Genomic DNA, 9,065 nt, shown 5'->3' on the forward strand with positions numbered 1-9,065 from the left:
TGTTGGTTTAGGACAGAACACAAAATCCACGCTGATGCCACCCAACAGAAAATCAGAACAGACCAAATCAGAGACTCAGAAAAGGAAACGTGTGTTAAATTTGTGAGCCTCACGTTTTGGAATGTATTAGTGTTTGAGTACATTTTAAATGTTTGCCGATGATACCAAAATTGGAGGAGATGCAAACAGCGAGGATGACACCAATCGACTGCAACAGGCCATTGATAGTTGAGCAGAATGGGCAGACAAGTGGCAGATGGAATTTAATACAGGGAAATGTGAGGTGATGTATTTTGGCAGAAGTGATAGGGAGAGGCAATATAGACTTAATGGCACATTTCTAGAGAGTGTGCAGGGACAGAGGGACCTGGAGATACATGTAGATACATCTTTGAAGGTGGTAGAACATATTGAGAGGGCAGTCAGCAAAGCATGTAGCATCTTCGGCTTCATATATAGTTGTGGGTACAAATGCATGGAAGCTATGCTAAACTTTCCAAAGCTCTGGTTAGGCCACAACTAGAATATTGCGTCCAGTTCTGGTCACCACACATTAGGAAGGATGTGAGGAGATGGCAGTTTCAGTGAGGGGAGGGTTCAGCAAACTGGATTGGAAACAGCTACCAGAAGGTAAATGAGTGTCAGAGCAGAGAGAATTAGTGAGGGATGATACAAATATTTTCCCACAAAGACAAACAGAGTGAGACTCCCAAATCTAGAGCCCCTTGGATATCAATGATCAAACGGTGTGGGATAAGGCACAAAAGGGAAGCTTATGTCAGATACCGAGAGCTCAATACCATAGAAAGCCGAGAAGTGTGAAGAAAGTTCAGGGGTGAAATTAAAAATCAAATTAGGAAAGCAAAGAGAGGGCTGTTAATATATTACCAAGTAAAATCAAGGAAAACGCAAAGATGTTTTATAAATACATGAAGAGCAACAGGATAACTAAGGATATAGTATTAGGGACCAGAAAGGGAATGTGTGTGTGGAGGTGGGAGATGTGGGCATGGTTCATAATGAATACTTTGTGTCTGTCTTTATAAAAGAGGGGGAACGATGCAGACATTGTAGTTAAAGAGGAGTGTGAAATATTGGATGGGATAAACAGAGTGAGAGGGACATATTAAGGTGTTTGGTATATTTGAAAGTGGAGAAATGGTCAGGCCTGGATGCATTGGAACCAGTTCAGAGAAAGTTCACTCGGCTGATTCCTGGGATGAAGGGGTTGTCTTATGAGGAATGGTTGAACAGTTTGGGCCTGTACTCATTGGAGTTCAGAAGAATGAGAGGTGATCTTATTGAAACATACAAGATTCTGAGAGGACTTTACAGGGCGAATGCTGGGAGGATGTTCCCCTTGTGGGTTGTCCACAACTAGAGGGCACAGTTTAAAAATAAAGGGTCTGCCATTTAAGACTGAGCTAAGGAAGATTTATTTCTCCCAGCGGGTGGTTAGACTTTGGAATTCTCTTCCCCAGAGAGCAGTGGAGATTTGGTCATTGAACATATTCAAGGCTGAGTTAGATAGATTTATGATCGACAAGGGAGTCAAGGGTGATGGGGGGCAGGCAGGAAAGTGGAGTTGAGACAACTATCAGATCAGCAGATCAGTCATGATCGTATTGAATGGCAGTACAGGCTCGAGGGGCCTACACCTGCTCCTATTTCTTAGAATCTTGTGTATAAATTGGAGGGTTTTCTCTCCATTCTTTAAGACATATTTATCGCAGAGACAGGGCCATGTGTAATCTCAACAGAGACGGGGTCGAGTGCAGGCCTAAGCAGTGCATTGATAACTGAGAACAGTGTAAAAGGTATCGAGGATAGAATTCTAAAAGTGAATTCAGGGGAACTTTTTTCGTCCAGTACGTAGCAAGGCCAGCAAGAGATAGGTCAGTTTTCACTTAGTTTTAGGGAATGAAGCTGGGCCGGTGGAAGGCGATTTAGAAAAAGTGGCGTGGAAAAAGCAACTTTAAGGTAAATCAGTGTGAGATCAGTGAGAGGGAATCATTTCATCTGGGAGGATTTATTATTCCAGATTTATTTTTTATTTTCAGTGAAATTCAAATTCACAAGAGCCCAATGTGGGATTTGAACTCCTGCTTTTTCAGTCATTAGCTCAGGCTTTCAGATTACAAACTGTAAAAGACATTCACCTTCCTCCTGTTGTTGCCTGACTGTCTCAGCTTTTGTATATTGTCCCCACTCTTGTTCTTTCATGTGTCTAAAGACTTTGATGTTATTCAGACATTGGTAAACGACTTCATTATCTCAGGACATCGGCTGAAAGACCTTCAGGGACGCAATCCACAATGTAATTCACACCCTATTCAAGAAACCAAAATCTTCAACTCTATTCAAACACCCCGATATCCTTTCCCTGCACAGATAACTGACAGTTCCACAATGCAGGAATGTCTGAATGAGAAACCACATTTCCCTGACACAATCCAAGCTGAAATTGAATCATTAAGATATAGAAAATACCACAGAAATGCGACTTGTTCCTTGTAACAATGAGACTGAAACATTTCAGGGTACTATTCAACCAAGAATGATTCCGAGAAACGTCAGGATCGGTATTGAAAGAGAAAGAGAGAGAGTTAAATGGGGGGGGGGGGGGGGTAGAGACACTGTCTTCTCCTGTATGTGTAAGGCCTCTCTGTTTCTGCACCCATTTTAACATTGTACCATTTAGTTTAGATTGCTTCTCCCACAGTCTTCCTTCCAAAATCCATCACTTCACATTTCTCAGCATTGAAGTCAACCTGCCATGTGTCTGTCCAATTTACCAGACTGCTAATAGCTTCCTGAAGTCTGCTCCTATTCTCTTACCTCTTTACTGCATTTCCAAAGTTTTGTGTCGTCTGAAAACTTTGAAGTTCTGCTCTGTAAACCCAAGTCAGGTCATTAATAGACATCAAAAAGAGCAGTGCTCCCAATACAAACCTCTGGGTGACACCACTCAATACCTCCCTCCAGTCTGAAACAACCGTTCACAACAACTCTGTGTTCTGTCTCTTACCCAATGTCGTAACCCCTCTGTCACTGTCCCTTTAATCACAGGAGCAACAATATTGTGCAATAGTCATAAAAGAGGGGGATGATGCAGACATTGTGGTTAAGGAGGAGTGTGAAATATTGGATTGCATAAAGAGATTAGAATGATGCCTGAACTCCACGGGTTAAGCTAAGAGGGAGAATCACAAACCAGAGGAAACAGTTTTTAAATGTGATCTCGGACAGTCCGCTGTGAACTCACCGAATCACAGACTGCTCCAGCACTGAAAGAGGCCAGTCACCCATCGTACCCTTGTGGGCTCAATGAAGTTCTTCCTGGTGTCCTGGCCAATATTTATAACACAACCAAAATCACTAAAACATAATTCTGCTTATTATCACATTGCTGTTTGTGGGAGCTTGCTGTGCACGTTTGGATGTACCGCTGTACATCTCTACCCACTCTGAGAAACAACTGTTCACAACTATTCTCTGCTTTCTGTGTCTTGGTCAATGTTAGATACAGAGTAAAGATCCCTCAACACTGTCCCCATCAAACACTCCCAGGACAGGTTCCGCACTGGGATTGGCTGGTCAATTTGGAGCACTTCCTGCCAGCAATCAGGGAGAGCAGCTGCACCTGTGCTGCAGCAACTGCAGAGTGGAGAGTGGATACTGCAGCAACTGGAGAGAGGAGACTGGAGAAAGGTGAATACAGAGTGGAGAGAAACCATCAAGGAAGGCTGCAATTGTTTTTTAGAGGTGGGTGTCAGGGCACCTGAAAGACTCTTAAATTTGAACTGTTTGGGGGAGGGAGAAGAGGCCTGAAGACTCAGGGGTGGGGCAGCCAAATCCAGTAGGGGCCCCTGTATTTGTATTGGTGCTTGCACAAAGGGAGCTCCCTCCCCACCCCAACTGCCTGCTCGGGCCAGCTGGAGATGCCTGGGTGAAGACTGTCTTGTTAAAATCAGAAGAGGAGAGTACCGGGCGGCTCCAGCCGTCCCGGGCGAAGAAGCCTCTCCCAACTGGAAGACAACAAACAGTTTTTGGCTAATTGTGATAAAGGTGCTCCAACTGGCAGTTGGAGCAAACATCCTTTTCAGCCTTTCTCTCCCTTCCTCCACTCAGTCGCCTCTGTCACCTATCCTCCCCTTTTCCTTTACCATCCTGTCCCATCCTGCTCTACTCCCACTCCACTTTGTTTAAAGTTTGCTTTTTTTTTGTTTCAATTGTGTAAATTTGTTTTGTTTCTTGGCGGTGGACGTGGCTCTTAGACCCTATGGTAAGCCCTCCTTCGCCGGTGGCGGGGCTTTCCCGTACATATGCTGCTGCGGCTGCTGCAGCTGCACCTGTTGCCCCGTCACCGTTTGATTTATTAACGTCGAAGCATGGTGTCAAGAGCTACCTCCATCCGAACATGACTATAGAGGCATGTGTGAAAGCAATGGCCGAGGCTGTTGGCCCTTCGGCCATTGTTGCAGCCTCTAAAATGTACGGGAAGGCAGTGTTATTCCTGATGACCGAGCGGGCGGTGTCCCTGGCTCTGAGCAAGGGGCTCACCGTGGCAGGGACCTTTCTGCCAGTGGACCCCCTGGAGGCCACTGCGCAAAGGCTCATTCTATCCAATGTCCCACCCTTCATCCCTGGTGAGCTCCTCCTTCCCCAACCGCACCATCTGGGGGAGGTAAAGACGAGGCTCACCCCAGTCCCGCTCGGTCTTCGGGATAACAGCCTCCGACACGTGTACTCCTTCCGCCGCCAGTTATTCATGCAGCTGGCGCGGGAGGAGGTGACAGAGGGCCACTTTAATTTAGAATTCCAGGGGACGGCCTACCGCGTCTTCTGGACCTTGGACGGGGTGCGGTGCCATATCAGTAAGGGGGTGGGGCATGTTCGTAAGAATTGCCCCAACCTCCCAGCTGCCAACTCCAACTTGGCTGACCAGGGTGACGACGCTGCACCTCCTCCCACCACCCCTACACCTCCACCAGATACCATTCAGTCGGTACCGGAGGCTGTGGTTTTCACGGCCTCCGGCAGAGAGGTGGGTGACCATCCAAGTGGAAGGAAGGCGAGGAGGAGAAATAAACATCGAGAGGCGCGTCCCCTGGACACCGTGACACTACCCGAGTCTGAGCTCAGCACAAAGCCCGATCTCGGGAAGTCAACTTGCCCCAGGGCTGGGCTCAGGCCCAGGGTGAATGAAAAAAAGGAGAGTGTGGAGGTGGAGGCCTCTGATGATATGGAGGTCTCTGAGCCTCTGCGCCCTGGTGGGAAAAAGTGGAGAAGGCACCCCTCCACTGAGTTAATGAGGGGCCCTGAGGCGCAGGGCCCATCTGTTGGAGGGGAGATGTCTCCTGTCTCGGGTCCCCAGGTTACCCCGACCGCTACCACCAAGGCTACAAAGTCCTGGCAGGAGCTTCCTATTCCTCAGGATTAAGGGGAGGGGAAGGCCCCGGTATATGAGGCCCCTCCTGCAGGAGTAAGTGGGGCCCTGCTTGTGGTGGGGGAGCCTGGGGACTCCGCCCATTCTGCCACTGCTACTGGGTCGGGTGCCCTGAGATAAGGTGAGGGCGAGGCCCCAGAGGGTCGGCCCTCCCAGGCGGAGTCCACCACCAACCATGAGACACCCGACCCGTTTATAACTAAGAATGCTGCCCCATCTGCTGGGCCTGTGGGTGCTGGCGGAGCGGGAGATGGCCTCCTCTCTCCGCCTCGAGTCTCCGCTCCGGCTGGTTTTTCGGAGTCGGGAACTTCTGTCTCCCCTGGACCACTCATTGGCCTGGGGATGGAGGTGGAGGGGTGTCCTGAGCAGCTGGTGCCTACAGGCTCCAGTTTCACAATAGAACCCAGAGAGGACTCCTCCGCCATCGATCCTGGGGGTGGGATCGTGACGGAGGCGGGACCAGCTGGCGCGGCCGGGACGTCCGCCCCACAGTGTGCGGTAGGCGTGTCGGCCTCTGGCGGTGACGACCCGGAGGAGGATGCGGGGCACGGAAGATGATCTTCATTCCATCGCCAGTGAGATGCTGGAGTCCCTCGTGCCTCCCACCGAATCTACTCTCATCCCCACGGCGGAACTCCGGGATTTCCTCGCGGTTTACAGGGGCTGCCGCAATAAAGTTCAGCTGGCCCTCCACGGCTGGTCGAATCTGGCGCTGATCATCCAGTCCGTCCATGCTGCCCTGAAGATAACGGGCAAGCGCGCGGGCGTGAAACAGGTTGAGAGGCGCCGCTTTAGTGTGTTCCTCAATGGGTTGCTGGGGGAGTGGAAGACCAGGTGCACTTCCACTCCCTCCTCACAGTGAGCTGTTGGTGACGGGTTTTAAGCACCTTTGACATGAAGATAACCATAGCCAGCCTCAACAACAACGGCAGCAGGGGGTCTCACCGCAGATTTCACAATCTCTCAGTCCTCAGGGAAGGGAGATACGTGGTGAGCTTTCTGCAGGAAACCCACACCGTTCCGGGACACGAAGCCACCTGGCTCCTGAAGTGGCAGGGTGGGGTCTACATGAGTCACCTCACACCTATTTCTAGTGGGGTGGCTATCTTGTTGGCCCCGACATTTCAGCCGGAGATCTTGGGGGTCAAGGAGCTAGTGCCGGGCCACTTGCTCCACATTGCCATTCGCCTGGGTAGCGTGCCGCTCCACTTTGTGAACGTGTACGCACCCAGACCCGGCGCGTTGCAAGCGCGCTTCTTTGAAGAAGTGTCCACTCTCTTGAGCTCCATCGATAGCGGCGAGTGCATCATCCTCGGGGGGGATTTTAACTGCACCCTCTAGGTGGGGGATTCCTCCGGTCCCCAGCGCGGCCAAGCGTCGGTGGAGACGTTGAGGGGACTGATCAGCTCCCTTAACTTGGTGGACGTCTGGCGGAATCTCCAACCCGATTCCAGCGCCTTCACGTGGAGGTCTGGAGGAGGGGGGTCGCGAATCGACCGCCTCTGCATTTCACAGGCGTACGTCTCCCGCGTCTCGGCGGCCTCCATGCGGCTGGTGCCGTGCTCGGACCACCACCTGGTGTGGGCGGAGTTCACTCCGCTCCGCACGCGGGCGGGATCCGCGTACTGGCACTTTCACAACCGGCTGCTGGAGGACGAGCGATGTCGGGACTCGTTCTGTCGATTCTGGACCGACTGGAGAAGGAAGCAGTGGGGCCTCACCTCCTTTGAGGCTATGGTGGGATGTGGGCAAGACGCACATCCGCGTCTTCTGTCAGGAGAACGCGAAGGGGTCGACCAAGAGGCGGGAGGCCGAGATCAGGCGCCTTGAGAGGGAGGTGCAGTCGTACAAAGAGAAGAAGGGCGCGCTGATCGACCTGCAGCTCATAGGGTCCCGAGGCGCTTACGTGAGGTCGCGGATCCAGATCCTGGAAGATTTGGACCGCGCCTCACCCTTCTTCTACTCGCTGCAAAAATGGCGGGGCTCCGTAAGCAGCTCGTCGAGCTGCTGGCCGACGACGGATCCTCCATCACGGATCCGGACGGAATGGGCCTCCTGGTCCGTACTTATTACAGTGCGTTGTTCTCTCCGGATCCGTCCAGCGAGGATGCGCGCAGAGTTTTGTGGGAGGACCTGCCGCAGGTCAGCCCGGAGGGCACCGTAGTATTGGAGGCTCCGCTCACGTTGGCGGCGATGACTGGCGCCCTCTAACAGCTCTCAAGGGGCAAATACCCAGGGCTGGAAGGGTTGACCGTGGAGTTCCTCAGTGCGTTCTGGGACGTCCTGGGGCACAATTACGCTTGGCTCCTGGGGGAAAGCCTGGGGACCGAGGAGATGCCCCTCTCGTGGTGCAGGGAAGTCATCGTCCTGCTGCCGAAGAGGGGCGATCTCCGCCTTCTTAAATGCTGGCTTCCAGTCTCCCTCCTCAGCACGGATTGTAAGATATTTGCCTGGGCTATGTCTACCCGCCTGCGCTCTGTGCTGGTCCTCATGATGTACCCCGACCAGTCGTATACGGTTCCTGGCCAGTCCATCCAGGATAACATTTACCTGGTCCAGGACCTGATCCACCTTTCCCAGAGGACTGGGCAGTTGGTCGCCATTCTCTCCCTCGATCAGGAGAAGCCGTTCGACAGCGTGGATCACGAATACCTTTTCGGGACTCTGTGCGCTTTTGGACTCGGGCCGCATTTCGTGGCCCGGATCCGACTTTTATACGCTGCTGCAGAGTGCATAGTCAAAGTTAATTGGTCCTTGATGGCGCCCCTTCGCTTTGGGAGTGGCCCCATGTCCGGCCAATTGTATACCATCTGCGTGGAGCCCTTCCTGTGCCTGCTTCGCAGGAGGTTGACGGGATTGGCTCTGCGCGAGTCGGCCATGCGGGTCATCCTCTCGGCTGACACCGACGACGTGCTCCTCACGGTCATAGATCCCGTTGACTTGCGGAGGATGCGCGACTGCCAGCAGACCTTTTCTGCTGCGTCTGCCACGAGGATCAATTGGGAGAAACGTTCCGGACTGCTGGTGAGTCAGTGGCGGGTGGACACCCTGCCGGAGGAGATGAGACCTTTTGCGTGGAGCACCACACTTTTCCTCTATCTGGGAGTCCACCTTAGCCCCGCTGAGAAAGCCTGGCTGGCAAACTGGCAGGAGTTGGAGCCGAAAGTCACGGCTCGGCTGGGGCGCTGGACAGGAATGCTCCGAGTGATTTCCTACAGGGGCTGAGCGCTGGTCATTAACCAACTGGTGGCCTCCATGCTGTGGTACTGGTTGGTCACTTTGGCCCAGCCCCCTATATTCGCCACCAAAATCCAGAAGAAACTCGTCGATTTCTTCGGGGGCAAGAGGAAACACTGGGTCTCTGCCGCGGTCCTCAGTCTCCCGATTTAGGAGGGCGATCAGTCGCTGGTCTGTGTCCGCACCCAGGCTGCGACACTCCGCCTTCGGACCCTGCAGAGATTCCTGTACATCGAGTGTCCTCCCAGATGGTGTGCACTGGCGACGTGTTTTTTCCGCCAGTGCCACTGCCTTCAAGATGACACGAGGCTGCCGGTGGAGTCAGTTAGCTGCGCCTCTCTGAGGGAGTTGCCTGTCTTTTACCGGGATCTACTCCGAG

Source organism: Heterodontus francisci, unplaced genomic scaffold, assembly GCF_036365525.1.
Source record: "Heterodontus francisci isolate sHetFra1 unplaced genomic scaffold, sHetFra1.hap1 HAP1_SCAFFOLD_63, whole genome shotgun sequence".
Classification (NCBI taxonomy): Eukaryota; Metazoa; Chordata; class Chondrichthyes; order Heterodontiformes; family Heterodontidae; genus Heterodontus; species Heterodontus francisci.